Source organism: Corapipo altera, unplaced genomic scaffold (assembly GCF_003945725.1).
Source record: "Corapipo altera isolate COAL_440 unplaced genomic scaffold, ASM394572v1 48b, whole genome shotgun sequence".
NCBI classification, from domain to species: domain Eukaryota; kingdom Metazoa; phylum Chordata; class Aves; order Passeriformes; family Pipridae; genus Corapipo; species Corapipo altera.
In genome coordinates, this window is record NW_020884884.1 from 12,388,446 (window position 1) to 12,404,382 (window position 15,937).

Consider the following 15,937-nt stretch of genomic DNA (forward strand, 5'->3'; position numbering starts at 1 on the left):
TAAAGAGCAATCCCTAAGAGCATTACATCTTCTCATGCCTGAGTCTAAATGTAAGGTAGCTTACTCCATGACTCTTGCAATTGCAACATTTTTTCATTCTGATGAACAAACTGGATTTTAACAGGTGACCAAATCTTTGTTCAGCTACATGTAACAATTATAATCTTACTTACCAAGCAGGCCTGCTTATTTCTATAGTATTACTTTTGGTATGGAGCATTGTCTGTTTGATTCTGCATTCACATCTATCAGTGCCACAGTATCTCACTATGCAATGAAGTGATCCTTGTTTCCACCTTCCTAACATACTGTGTAAGAGAACCGGGATGTAACATTTGACAAGAAGCAACAGGCATGCTTCTGTGCAATCCTCATTCATTTCAAAGAAAATTCCTGCCCAGCTGACACTAAAGCAGTGAGTGTGTGGAGTTCTAAGCAGCATTACCTGGCACATTATCTATATGCACTCCTAAGTGGTTTTCTCAAAAGAGCTGGCGGAGATGGAGCAGGAAAAGAGATTTAATGCCAAATTTCTTCACTTGATGCAAATATCAGCCCCCTTGAATAATAATTTGACATTCCTTAGCAAAGACACACTCTGCCTTTGAAATATTTACTATTCCTTTACTTTTTATAACCTTAAGAAAATTTGGGAGGAATGTGAACTGTTTTGGTTTTTGTCTTCCTATGATGGCAGAGATTTATTTATAGACAGGAACTGCAGGACAGTTCTCACGTGGCTGCTGAAAATTAAAACAACATGTAGAGTTTTGTTATGTTTTGCTTTTATGCCTTTACCGCTACAATCTCTCCCTGCGCTCCCTAAACCCTTGTTATTGTAACCGGAGCCACATTTTGCATTGCTACAATTGCAGGGTTATGTAAATTCCAAAGGCTTTAAAGGAAAGGGCCTTCAGATTCTACAAAGGGACATAGGGAAGTTGACACAAATAGTTATGCCCAACATCTAGAGAGACAAAGGCATTTATAAATTGTCAAGAGACAGGAAGCAAGTCTCAGCCTCAGCATCAACCTGAAGTTTTCTAAACCCTTAGAACTTACTGGTTTCATTTAAATTGATTGTCCTCATTTTCAGTGTTGTGATTTGCTAGAGCCAGGCAAATTTCTTTCAGTTACTTCTGAAAATCTTCATATGTCCTCTCTCACTTTCCACCAGTGTGTACTGGTTTACCCAGGAGGGCCAACAATAGAGAGTTCTACATGTACAAAAATTTTCAGACTTGAGGAACTGTATTTTTACAGTGATGATGAAAATGTGCATGTTGAAATGCATTACTTTACTGATGATGATTTTTATACTAAAAAGAAAGTCACAATAAAAAACCATACTCATGAAAGTCATCAAGGTAATAAAAAGTATGCCCCTGACTGCTTGCAAGCTGTCTTTATGGCACTTAGGGATGGGAAGAAGTGCGATACATGTTGCACATCTGTGCACTTCTGAGTAACAAAACTGTAATGCTGACACTAGGTGTGCATTTCTGTGCAGTCATGGGCAAGCCAATTCATGTTTCTGACTCTGTACTCTCTAAAAGAAGATAATAATGCCTGACTCAGACTGCGTACGCTCATCTTAGTCTCCAGTGTTTATTCAACTCAGCTAAATGAGAAAAATGTTTAGTCCACTTCTCCAGTCTTGCTTCTATTTCAGTTCTAAATCACCATTAGGCAAATCATGCTTAAACCTCAGACAAAAAACTACATTACATTATTCCTGAAGTATGTGGAGGTTTTGCTCAGCATGGTGCACCTCAGTCACCAGAGTGTGCTAATGAGAGCTCAGGGAAATCACTGGTTTTGTGAAAAGGTGCAGCCAGAACTCCCTAGCCAATTCAGCTGACACTATAAGAAAGAATGAGGCTGTGGTGCCACTCCAGTATGCTGCTTTCTATAGCTGTTGAGTTTTCTAGGAAACCTTAAACTTATTGCAGTGGATATATTTTAAAAAAAAAAAAAAGGAAAGAAAAGAAAAAGAGCAGGGCTTGCTGCATTCTTCACCCATGTCTGGTACAGAGCCAATCATGGTAAGTGGGAAAGAAAATGAAGAAGCACTGGCTCATACTTTGCAACCAGGTAGATCAGTACCAATTCAACATAAGAGCAGCATTCCAAGCAATTCCCAAGCTGTGATATTTTAAAAACAATCACTGCAGTGTAAAAAGATGCCTTCAGTAGTGTACAATAATTCCTACTCCCTTGATAGTTACCATCACTGCACAGGTGGCAATACGTATTATCATTATAAAAAGGTAGCTGTTTAAATCTTATTATGAAAGACAAGACTCATTTCTGAAGGTGCAGTTATACAAGATGCCTCCACAGTTGAGAAGTTTCTGCCAGTTTGTCATGTGTGTTTATTTACTTGGAGGTAGAAACTGCCCTTTGGTGCTCTGATCCTGACCATCCCTGTGACATTGGTGAAGTGACAATGCCTTTGCACCCACAACTCTTTTTGAAGTCAACCAGTGATGTGGATGCTCACCAATTCTGGGGGAAAAAAAAAAGCCCTACAGGCCAAAGCCAAAATCTGTTTGAGTAGAGGTGTTTTGGTTCACATCATAAATTATATAAACTTTCAACACAAAAACTAAAGCACCAACAGATAAGAATTATTTTTGTAAATGTGGTCTTGTAATTGTAGCAGTATAACACAACTCCCAGACACAGAACTGGGGAGTCCAAGAGACCACCTATATTAACATTTTTTTTTGGAAGAGGACAGCATCTGTGTTGAGTCAGAAACAAGTATCCGTAAGACACAGAGAAACTAAAAATCAAAGCCATATTAGACTGTGTCCCATTAATTATAAGTACCTAAGAATATGCATATTACTGAACAAGATACAGTACTGACCCAAACTGTTACTTTATTTCATAAGTTGTATTTTCTAATAGTTCAAACTCTTGTATTCTTTCTTCAAAGATTACTTGTTTAGTGCTCAAAAACACTTCGGAACACAGACAAGAAACTCTGATATCTTATAATATCAAATTCCTCAGATTTTGGTCTTAAAACTGAATCAAAATTGACACGCACCTCTAAATGATCAGCACTGCTTTGTATAGCCTTTGGTATCTTATCCAAGTATTAAGCAAGATGGAGTTTGCTTAACTTTTGGGACCTGTGAAGTCTGCAGCCTGTAATTAATTATTGGCCAAACCAGCAGCGAAGCTCCTACCTACAACTCATTTCCTTGAGTTGACAAAGCCCTTCCAATAGATACTGCTTGGCTCAGCACAATTAGCAAAGCAAGCAGGACAAGAGGCTGTTTATTTATCTCTGACATATTTTACAGCAGAAAACTTCCAATACCTGACACAGGTCAAACAAGGCAAAAAAAAATCAGAAAATACTAATAAATACAACCACACAGACTTTTGACACATCAGACAAACCAAATAAAGTCGAAGTCTAAAGAAATTCTCCTACTGATTCTAAATGACAGTAAGAAAATAAAAGGCCTGTGTTAGCCCAGGGGTTCAATGTGGTCAGATATAATTAGGCCATATTAGGTCCTTGGGACTATGACTATGAAACTCCTCTCCCAGTTAAAGAAAGGAGGACAAAAGAAATGAACAGATGTAAACATATGGATAGAAGGTACTTAGTAAAAAAACTGTGAACCAAACCAAACTGAGAAAACACCTCCCATAAGCAAGAGAAACAGAATTAGAACAGTTCAGTTGGAAGGCACCCACAATAATCAGCTAGTCTAACTGCTTGATTGCTTTAATGCTCTCTAATGACACAACACAGGTGAGCTGCAAAAGGCAGATTTGTGTTGTCCTCTCTCCCTGCTGCAATCAGCTACACCCAAAAATATCTGCAGGGAAAATGACATCTGACACAGTCATGGTAAAAATGACCCAAACTAAGAAGTGGCAACTCTGAGGCTGTGGGAAAGTCTGCAAACAAATCACTGGGTGTGTCAGATACACAGACGCTAATATAATGCAGTGATTACCATGTCTCTGCTCAGTGAATACGTAAAAGTGAGCTTGGTGTTTCAAGAGCCATGCACAATGACCGATGAACAAACTCCAGCCTGAGTGCATTTGCCTGGGAGCAGTACAACATTTACTGTGACTCTGAAGCTTCATGGGACGCTCAGATATAACTGAAGCCCAGAGATGATAAACGAACCCAGCATGGCATCTTATTCTACATGGAGACTTTTTAGACTGCTTCTAAGTATCATAGAACTGGGAAAACTGCTTCTACAACACCTGTGAGTGAATTTCTCCATGAGCTTCACTGAGGTTACAGGGCTCATTATTCCCCACCCTGTTAGTGTGACGAGATGCAGTGCATACGATCCACATTAAATAGCAGAATCCAGCCCTAGAAACAAGCCTCCAAAATTCTGGTGAGAAGCTTTAAAATTCCAAAGGCAATAAATATAGGAACCTAGAGAGCTCATGAATTTAGGGTCACAGAGATGGAACAGGAGACCTAGAGAATAAAGCTTATACATCCATGCAGCCTGGGCCACTCCTTTACAAGCAAGCAAATAGATAGATAGATAACACACTGGAAAGCACAAACCCCGAGTTAATGTCAGGAGTCAGCCATCAGAAGCAAGCTCAAGATTAACAATAGAATAATTCCTAATGGAAGTCAGAGAGTTTTTCCCATTTCCCTGGAGGCGTTGCCCCCCAGTCTGGCAACAAACTGCCCAGCTCCCTCTAACTTCTTTGTGAATTGTTTATTCCTGAAGGAGCTAAAGAATCTCAAGAGACCATGACCAATGAGGGCTCAAAGAAAAAATGACAGTTGCCTATCTCTCCCCTTCACTGTGTAACCACTTAGCATTAAGTACCCAGAAATGAACACAGCCTTCCTAGCGTTGTTTCATCATAGCTCAGAGACACATTTCCTCAGCAGCCTGTTTGGATCAAAGACTTAAGGCAACATCTCTGAAAAAAAAGAAAAGGCAAAACACAGAGAGGACATTTTTGCCATGTGCTTCCATTTTAATTTGCTGCACTCCCACATGTCACCAGAGCCTGCAGGGTGGTCAATTGGGTCCTGGGTCATGTCCATTCATGGCAGTATAAGACTACAAGGTCATCATGTCCTGTTTCCTACAATCACAAACAACTGTGTAATAGACATGTAGTCCAGCAGACTCCACAGCATATTTATTCCAATACTGTCCCATATTAACATGAGCCTTTTCAAGTGACCAGTGGGAAACAATTAGATAAGTTTTCCAGTCTGAAGTAAGCCAGCCATTTTCATTCTTAGTTTAAAGCAGGTGGCAGTGACAAATCAGATACTGGATTGTACAAAAGTATAATATCATTTCCCTGGCCTCTGATTCTAGAAATCATAAGTTAGTCCACTCTGTGGATAAAAATACATAAAGCTACAGATATTTTTTATATATGTCAAAATGATAAAAAAATATTGATATGTATGTAATCTGAATTGTATGTTGATATATCTTGCAGAAATCGAGGCCAGTAGTTAAGAAATACACACTCAAACTAATGAAGTGGCATTCTTATACTGTTTCTTAATAAAACTACAGTGATACCATATGAAAACGTTAATATATTATGATAGGTCAACTCTAGCTTGTATTTACAGCTAGTATTTTCTTAGATAAGGCTCCCATTTCACAGTAGCTTAGCTACGCTAACAGATGTGTAAATGAGAAAGAGTATGGGCCCCTGGAGATGTCCCAATAGATGTGAACATACTAAACATCACCACTGAAAATAAGCAGGGGATGAGGCAATGAAGAGTTGCTTGCTAAATTTTGCCTCTGATTAAACATAAAATGTGTCATGAAGGGCATAGCAGGACATTTATAGCTTAACACATCTCCCCCAGCAGGTACATGAAGCTATTCTAGATAAGCCCAGACGCAGCTGGAAAACAATTCATGGGTCCCCCAAGGAAAATTTCACCTAGTCAGAAAATGCATCTGTTTTTCTCCCTATAACTTTGTAATGGTGAGTGCCAAAGACTTCATAACATTCACACAGACTGCCTGAATCCTGCTGATGATGAAAGGCTAAGGTCAAGCTTTGTACTTCTGTCATTGGCAACACATTTCAGGACCTCTATAACAGAGCCAGAGAGATTCACTCATTGGGATGCCTGACCCACAGGGCAGTAAAAGTATGAAACAAGCAATGAGGGCAAGTTCATATCTCAGTAGGGCACAGTTGGAAGATAGTTCATACTGGCAGGGCCCTCGCATGGTTATTACTCTATCCCTGCATAACAGTGCAGGAGGATGCTGACAGATCAGAGCACAGGCGAGAACAAAACCAACTGTCTCTCTGTGCACTCAGTTAGAAAGAGTTTAATTGGTTCCCGCTGTATACACGGCTGCAAAAGTAGCAAAGGACTGAAGTTCCCTCATGTTTGGTCAAGATCTTGCTTTCTTTCATCTGTTGTGCAGATGCTGATGGGGGTCGCCTGCCTGGAAGGGGTCAGGATTCTGCCAAAGGGATTTAAGCAAGGTACTCACAGTCCAGGCATCCCAGCCTAATGGTCAGTGAGTCAGTGAGAAAACCAAGACTGTCTGCACTAGCGGATGGCTCCATTCCTGATAACGTTTGTAAGGAAGAATGATATCTTGGCAAACCCTCTCCACACATATGTGCTGTTTTATCTAACAAATAAACCCATTCAGCTTAGTAGGGTAGTTCTCTTACAATCAGTATCAGCAGTACCTGAGTTCCATATTCTCAGTCCAGGCAAAAACCTAAATGAAGGGTAGAGAGTAGGAGGAAGAAGAATTGGGACTTGTAACTATAGGCTCTGGGAAACAAAAACACAGATATGGGGGAGGAAGTAAGAAAGGGGAGAAGTATCCACTCTGTAGTAGGGTGATACACTTGCATTCTGGGAGAAATACGATTGTGGTGAATATATGGCTTGTCTACCAGGCAGGAGGCTAAGTGCAACATAATAATAAAGATGTTGTCATATATTTTAGTTTAATTGCTATGGTTTTGAAACACTAATACTTGAGAGGACATAAAGTTACCTGAAAAAAAATGGGTCTCTAACCTATCTGCAGTGTGAGTACTCACATGATAGTACAGACTCTGATAACTTTGCATCTGAGAAAGCTGTGCCTCGGTTTTCCAAAATGCTAAATCCATTAGTATTGGTCAAGTGCCTGGAATTTTCCAAAGGAAAGCTCTGAACTCAAAGAATAAATTGCTAACTCTATGTGCCACACATACGTGACTTATCCTCACATGTTTATATAGTATATGATTGCAGACAATAAAATATTCTCATCATTTAATTCCTACTGGGTGAGTAGGAACAGTCCATTGACATTGACCCAGCTCTATCAGAAACAATCCGCCTAATGGTCATAAAATACCCACAGTATTTAGGGTTTGATCTTAAACCAGTGTAAAGTACAGAATTTACTGTATTGTAGGCTGATGATTTATTGATTACATGTTTTTACAGGGACTGGACTGTCCTAACATAGTTGGGGGAAAAAATAGCTTCATGTTAGAGGGAAATCACATTACACCTCTAGAAGAGTCCAGGAAACTTCTACGCACAGATCAGCAGAAGCAAAGATGCTTGTACAGTTCCACAGTTGTTTCATTCCTTCTTGAAAAGGTTGTTCACTTTGACCTGACAAGGAAAGGAGCAGAATTGGCAGGCTAATGCAGAACAACATGGAATTCCCACGTATTTCTGTCACAGCCTTCTGAAGGTTTGAAAGAAAACAGATGGCAGTCAGTACAGGACCAAGAGCGTGCAAAGAGATTAACGATTTTTCAAGACCAGCATGAAACATTTTAAAATAGCCTAATTTTTTTTATTTTTAAAGCACAGAGCTTTCCTGGAAAATGGAAGAACCAAAATATTTGTTAGTTATGAAAATATTAGCAATAATCATACTATTGATGAGTAAGCCTGTTACAAATGTTTAGATTTAGAGAAATGTTTAAATGCAAATGAAAATACAAATTATTTCCAAAAAATAACTGGAGGGGGCTAGCAAATCAAATCTTTTCCACAAAAATTGTCACTGCTTGTAATCCACTTTTCAACCACTGGACAAGGAGAGATGCTGATCTCTTTTTTTAATATCCAAAAGACAGAGACAACACTAAAAATAAAGGTGTAGTTTCTTCACATGTATTCTTGATACTTAACTCCAAAATTTGAATAAGTTTCCAGAGGTTTGTGATGCAACCGGTCAGGTTCTTCAGCCCACATTTTACATATATGACTGTTTCTACCCTGTGGAATAGCTGAAACATTAGAGGATCTTCACAGTGTTTTCTTTCTCAAAGACCACAGGAATATAAAAGTGACTAAAAAGAGTCAGAAGTCCATCTAGACCTTTACCCTATCTTCAAGTAATGGTCAGCTGCAGATGGTTAGAGAAAGGATATAAAAATACCATATATAGTCTAATCCTACCCCTCCTCAATCTTTTTAGTTGTTTAGGACTTGGAGATGGGAGTACAGCCAGATTATCATGTTTAATAGCTGCCAGCAGACCTGTCCTCCAAGATTTTTCATTTCTTCCCACAGCTCTTCTTAGGAGAAGAGAATATTGACATGTGATATGAAACCCCTGAAATATATTCTTGCATGACTTCTTCACAGTAAATCCAACCTGGATTGTGCTCCTTGGCAGAAATGTTCCTTCTCCTTTGTGTGTATGTGTTTGTATATTTAGTTTATGAAAATGTCCCAAGAACATATCTCCAGATCAGATCTTAAGAAGTTAAATTGCCCCTGACCACATTATTTAAAGATGAACAGGGGACTGTGAAAGTTTCCATCTCTTAAGACTTCAGAGCTCAGTAATTCAATTCTTTAAACAGTTTGCCCCTCCAAGTAGCAAACAAAATGCAAAGCCCCCCAAATCAGGCCAGTTCACTGCCTTGAATAATAAAAGCTATATCAGCAAAAATGAGTCCTTGTTTATGCCTCCTTTAAAAAAGAAATTTACCAAGGAGACAGAATAGAGTTGTTGGGTCTCACAAATCAGCTTTGTCCCCAGTTCAAAGAGCTGGGCTGGCACATAGATTGCCTGGATTTAAGTCATCTCGGGACAAAGTGAAGAGAAAAATACTCTTCAGCAAAAGCAAATATGAACTTAAAAGCTCATGAGCAGAAATACCAACTTCAGTGATTATTACTGGGAAGTCAGCAAGCACTTGTTATTCAGGGAAGAAGCCTATTTCTCTCTTGCTGCCAAAGTTTTTCTCAGTTACTCAAGGTTACCTCTAATTCCATTTTCACGCAGTCTAAACACATCCTTCTGATTTCCTGGTCCCACTCCTTGAATTCCAGTAAGCCTTCTGATCTCCTCCCTTTCTACCTTCTTTCTACCTTAGGTCTTTAATTTCTAACTTATAACTGGTATAAGCCTGCCATACTCTCAGAATAACTTTTTTACTAAATCCAAAACCCCCAAGTTTTTCCTGGTCAGATTTGTTACTCCATGTTGTCCCAAGTCTAGAAAACTACCATTAGAAGACATTAGCTGACACCATAGAGATCACCAGAGAGACAAAAATCTCAAGTGTTGAAATACCATGTGGAAAATTGAAAATATAAATCTAATATGGAGCACGAACTTTGGGCAGCAAACAAAGCAGACGCAAAGCCTCAGGGAGGGAAAAGCCTGTTTAAGCATTATCAAGTAGATATTTAACACACAGCACTAAGACAGTTTGAGGCTATACTACCAATAGCACTGCTCAGGTTGTGGTGTGTTCATGGGCATGTGGCTACGTAGTTCTCAGCAAAACAAAGCTGGGTACATTCTGGACATGTCAAGAGAAACAGAACATGAGTACAGGACTGACATACCAGAGGTCATGGGAGCTTCTGGCAACATGGGACACATTCCTCTGTGACTTCTACTGCTGTAAAACATCAGTAGCTCTACTGACCCTCAGAGAGCTACACTGCTGTAAAAAGTATGTGAGAAGAATCAAATGAACTGTGTAGATTTGCTCAAGTCCCTCGGCTAGCATTCCAAAAACAGCTTATAATTTTGGCTGTCTCAACTTTTAAGTGTCTTGGTGTCTTGAAAGACACTAAAAATAAAGAGCCAAAATTACAGGCTACTTTGCACAATTTGGGCCTCAGTTTCTCTGGACCAAATTCTGATGTTACTTCAACTTATTTATAATTGAAGCATGAAATAAGTTTCTTGAACAATACAGAGGTACAGAAAACTTTGACTAGTACAGATGAGAGAAGACTTGCACTCTCTGTGTCTCACTCAGGTCACTTACTATCAGTATGAAGACACTGGGCTAAATCCTCAGCTGGGACATATTTGTGATAGCTACACTGGAGCCTCCATACCTATATTCAGTGGCTGAGAATCCGACCCAATAAATCCCATTTAACTAATTTACATAGCATCATGAAATTTAATACCTACACAGAGCTTGGAAGATAAAAAATCCTCTGCCTGATAATGACTCAGAGTTGTGACAAACAGAAGTAACTTCACTGTTGGGTGGAATTGCAGAAATATGAGAAATTAATCAGACCAACTGCATGTTAATATATTTTTATTGAAAACTAGCAGTTTTCTGCACATGCCTCAGTTTCAAGGAGTGTGATATTAGGGAAAACAACTGGTAAACGGAAAAGCCACACAAGACACCACTGTCAATAACCAACAAAACAAAAAGCATGGGAAAATACATGTAAACTCTTTCATCCAATGAAAATCAGAGCGGTCAGCTTTCTTTTAATTTAGGAACATGCTGTGCTTGCCTGGGGGCTGCAGGGGCAGGGAAGGGAAAGAGGGTCAGTTCTCCATAGGACTGACCCAGGTTTGAAAATTCACAGCAATTAAAGTGCTGAAAGCCAAACCTCCCACACATCCTTCCCCTAAGTGTCAGGAAATAGTGTCCCCTGATTGCTCAATCTCTAAGTCAGATGGCTGGCCTGGAGGGACTAGATGGGTTTCTGGGATTCCATTGGACCCTGGGGGAATTTTATGTCAACTAAAGCAGATGGAGCAAAACCAAACTATGTGGGAGATGCCTTCAAGATGCTGTTCAGCTCTTGCTGAGCTTCCCTGCCAATGAAGTACAGTCAGTGCACACCATGTCTGGATGGACTTTGCAAGAAAACTTTCTGTGACTGATTTCAAGATGAACAGAATTACATATATGGAGCACAACTAAAATAAACAGCAGCGATAGCAGCAGACAAGTGATACAGTGTTGTAAAGCCACTAGGATATCCAGGGAATTTGCTTACTCAGCTCTGTGAAACCATGAGACTACACTTCATAACACATAATATAGACTTTTAAAACCTCAGGGTTGCACTGTGACTGTCATAAGCTCCAACACTGAAAAGCTATCTGCCTTGTCCATATTGTGTTTGTTTCTCTTGCTTCCAGGGTCAGTGTCCACCAGTAGTAGAACCAGCAATTTCCCAACTTGTATAACGTCGTCCAAACTCTGATGAGAGGTCCTGAGAGAAAACCCATGCATTCTCATTAGAACTAAACTTATCTCCTGCCAGATCAATATCTCCTTCCCCATTTCTCCTCCCATCCTTCCACTCAGTGTGCAACTTTCCTGTTGAAACACAACAGCCCACGAGGAATTTCCAGACTTGCAAACCCCTGCAGGTACTGTTGCTTACAAGTGGGATACTGAGCTGGAGGATAGAGAGAAGACTGATGAAACAGAAGAGAAGCAGTCAGATTAGAATACCCCAAATATGGAATTATCTCCTCCTTAGCTCCTTTTCTCACCCTCTCAGTTTTCAGCAGTTCTCTATATATTCATCCTGTATTGCCAAATGCACTTCAGACAGACTAACTGCTGAACCAGATAAAAAGTGTCTGTGGGTCCCAGACACTTGTCATGGCTGTGACAGCTCTCAAGTTTTTATTGGGGCATATAGGTTTCTAACAAGTTACTACATCCCTTAAGGATTTTTCTTTAGTTTTACATTTCCAGTCAATATTGTTAAGAAAATAAAGCAGCTTCTTGAAAAGGAGATGCTAGGCTACTGGAAACAAAACCTGACGAGAAATAAACTGGGGAGAGGAAAAGAATTCTAATATGTCATCGTAAAGCAGCTCAGATCCCAATACAATTTCTTCCAAATCTGGAGACTTCACTTCCAAATTATATCTCTGCAGGATGTGCATTTGAGACTGCATTACACCATGCAGTCAGTATAGTTGTTTTTCCTCCTGCTCATGCTTGGCATGGCATGGCATGGCATCTTTTAGAGGGGATTAGACCTTGAACATCTGCCTCCATTACATTAGCCAGCACAGTAGTTACATCACCCTGTAGTTACTTTCAGCACAGCTAACTAAACTTGCTCAATTTAATTTTGCAGTGGAGATCCCTGCAAAACTCTCTCCTCCCAGTCTGCACTTTTCCTCCCTTACTTCCTTCTCCCTGCCCCAACAACCCAACAACCACTCTGCCACCCTCAAAAGAAAAAGTATTCACAGATTTACTCCATTACCAGAACAGCTCAATGAAGGGAACCTTGACTTGCAGCCTTTCTTGTGACAGCTTGTTGGTTGGAGCCAATTGCTAACAGCATGGTGCATTGTACTATGCAATTCACATGGCTCCTGCTCCTCAGCCCAGCTTTGTGTTTATGCTCAAGGGCATCATCTCTCCTTCCAGCAACTGCACAGGCCAACAATGCTCCTGCTGGCAAAGAGCTTTCTACAGTTACAAGTGCTTGCTAAGTATGTCAGCTTCACACAGGAGGCATCAAACTGTTCCACACACTTGGGGAAGCAAGCTGTTTCTGTCATGGGCCTCATTACAGAGGATGCCAATGAAGATGACAGCTGTGGAGGCAGCTGTCCCCAGAAGTACTCCCATCTCTGCTTGAGGAATGAAGAAGGCACATCCAGGTGTGAGGTGGGGGAGGTAAGGTTAGTTTAATGAATGCAGCACAGAATTTTAATTGGAAATAAATACAGCTGTATGCCCCACTGAAAACAACACCTATTTAAAGAGTAGGTTTGGGAATCTCTGGACTGTTGAGGTTTAAAAAAAAATTACTAAGAATTTTACTTGGGACTTGGACTATGTGTCTGTATCAGCACCTCTGCAAGTTTTACACAGGGAAATTCTCCTTGTAGTAGCTGACTTATCCATGTATTACCTTTTTACAGCTAGGTCTTGGATGTGAGAGACACCTCTCCTCTGTGGAAGCAGTGGGTTCTTTGGAAAGCCCTTAGTATCAAGTGAGTACAGGCTCAAGGTGCTAAATTTGTCAGATTTAGTCAAGTGAATCCCCACACCTGCGTTAGGATATGTTATTTTCAGTAGCCGGGCACACAGAGTGGGATAGGACTTCATTGTCAAGGGCCAGGATATTGCCCGTCATCTTCAAAAGAAAAGATTAACTGCTTGCTGCACAGTATGGCAGGGTATTAAGAGTTAAAAAAGAAATCCCACATTGTGGAGTTGCCTAAGGAAGTTGGGTTTTGACTAAAGCTTATTTGGGATTTTGCTTTCCTGCTACCAGAACATGAACTAGCTGAATTTCAGTTAATTTCATAGTCTTCCAAAGATATGACCTTCCCCTCCTTTCTCTCCTTCGACCTTTCTCATCCCATCACCTCCATCCACAGGCAGAAGAGTGCAAATGCCTGCACTGTCAGCCCCTGCGTACCTTTGGGAGATGCAATCAAGCTAAACCTGAATCTGTATGCTGCCAAGTTGGCTTCAGGATATTTCAAAGAAGGGGAAAAAAAAAAGAAAATAAAAAAAGCCATACTTGCAGGGATATGTTCTTGCAAAAAAGCAAAAACTTGAAAAGATTTTCTGCAGCAGCTGCACTTACACTGTAGTACCCGTGTCTCTGCGTGGATCCTCTCTGTTCTGCAGTCCCGTAATCCACATAGAAATGCTTGTGCTGCTCCTCTCTCTGGCACTGCTGCTGTAGTGAGACTGGAACTGCTGCTGTTTTCACTTTCAGACCATCCTCTCTCCAAATCCTCTGACGTCAGACAGCCTGTAAGAGATATTTATGGAATGAACAATCTAAAAGTTTCTCTAGGTAGAGTTCAGACTGCAGTTTGGGGGGATCTGTAATTTTTACACTCTTGGATAGAAAACCCCTCCCAGGGGGGTCAGGGAGGAAACAGTTGGGAACCACAGATGTGGTTGTATAAGTCTCTGGCAAAAGACAATCCCTGTACTTTTCTGTGCATGATATATTATATCCACACCCAGGATGTAACTATCTGTCATGTAAGTCCCCATTTGGAAAGTGGTTTTCCAGTCTCTCAGCTGTGCCTAAAGAGGGTTTGAATCAAGCCTGACATAGAGGTCTCTTACAGACACACTCCTAGCCCACAGTCTCCTGCTGTGTCCAGACTTTGATTGGATTTAACTAAAACAGGAGTGAAACAGCATCTTGTCCACATCCTGTTTCATTTTGCACTAACCCCTTCCAGCTGGAATGTTTTCCCAGGCATGTGGGCCATCTTCCCTCCTAACTTCAAAATACCTTCTAGAAGTGTCTCGCATCATATTAATACCAGCTCAGAAAATTAACTTGATCTTTGATCTGCATTATTCACTGCCTATTTGCATCTCTCTTTCTATAGTTTCTTTGCTACGGTACAGTATGACACCTTTCACTTGCTGTGAAAGCCACTTAAGTGTTATGTAGAAGAGATGCTAAAGCAAAAACTGAAACAGTATTAGCATTAACATTAATCAGTACTTGAAGAGTAAAATGCTCTCATGGTATAATCCTGCTGAGGCAAGTGATGATAAATTTAGACTGATAAGGCTTCTTTGTTTTGTATTTAGAAGCTGAGCTTGGCTGTAAGCCTGTAAGTATCAGTAGTCCCATCTAAGAGATGAGGAAACTGAGGTCTGAAGGTGAAGTGATATATGGTGAAAGTACTTGAATGAGCCTTGTGTGATTACAGGCACACCTTTTTAAGAAGTTTAAAATTATTCAACATTTTCTGGAGGAGTGTACAAATGTGCTGCTATTGTAAGCAACTGCCTTTTTTTTTTTATACCCCATCATTTCCATTTGTAAGCAGTTATAAGAAGTATATGTCTCAGTACCACTTTTGGAGATGCAATTGCTATTTCAAAACGTGCCAAGGTTCTTTTCTGTGCAACATACTAGCAGCAAAAAATTACCATCTGGGGCTGTGTGGATTAGTTTTTTCATATACATGTGCTTTCTCTTTTCTGCTCTACCATCATCACCTTTGGGCATGAGAGAGGGCTTTTTGAAATCAATAAAAATCATCTGATCAACTTCAAAAGGTTTAAAATCTAATTTGCTCTAACTTTCTAATGGCAGCTAGCCCCGTACACTGTCATATCATCGCTATCACCAAAAGCCTTGAGATACATTCCAGAAGAAAATGGCATCTCTTTGAAGAGATTTCCACATTTATATTTAAAAAGATGGGTCTAACAACCTGGCAGATGGAGGAACAAGAAAATTATCTCAGTTCCAAAGCAGCATTCAGTCAAGTAAAGGAAGCAAAATGTTTTCATATATAATGAAAAATAATAAAAAGAACCCAGTTTTGACAGTACAGTCCAAGCACTGAAGAAGTGGTGGTGGTGGTGTTCCCTCTGGCTACCAGTAGCCACTTGTCTACTTAAGATCAACAAGGATCATTCAGAACATGAGTCCCCACTCTGCTATGCTGCATACTGATCTTATTAAAGATCAACTCTGGAGTTACATTGCTACATGTTGGCAGTTTGTCCTATAGACATCCACAGGCAACTCTGAAGGGCAGAGTGATTCAGTGCTTCTTTGTAGGATATCAGAACTGTTCCTTATGGGTAGTTCCACATCCCACCAGCTTTCATTGACTCAGCTCCTTTAAAGCACAGTAAAGGCTCCTGGTGTTTGCTAAATATAAGATAGCTATCCATGAGTCCTACTTCCTCTGTTTAG

The 15,937-nt window shown here is 40.2% G+C and overlaps 1 protein-coding gene across 1 annotated transcript in view; it reads right to left on the reverse strand.

Moving 5' to 3' along the window:
• Positions 1 to 13,931, reverse strand: part of DAAM2 (dishevelled associated activator of morphogenesis 2) — a 202,105-nt gene extending 188,174 nt beyond the window's left edge. The window contains exon 1 of the mRNA XM_027641233.1: positions 13,838 to 13,931. The gene's annotated coding sequence lies outside the window, so the exon portion shown is untranslated. The remainder of the gene's footprint in view (positions 1 to 13,837) is intronic.
• Positions 13,932 to 15,937: the final 2,006 nt, after the last annotated feature.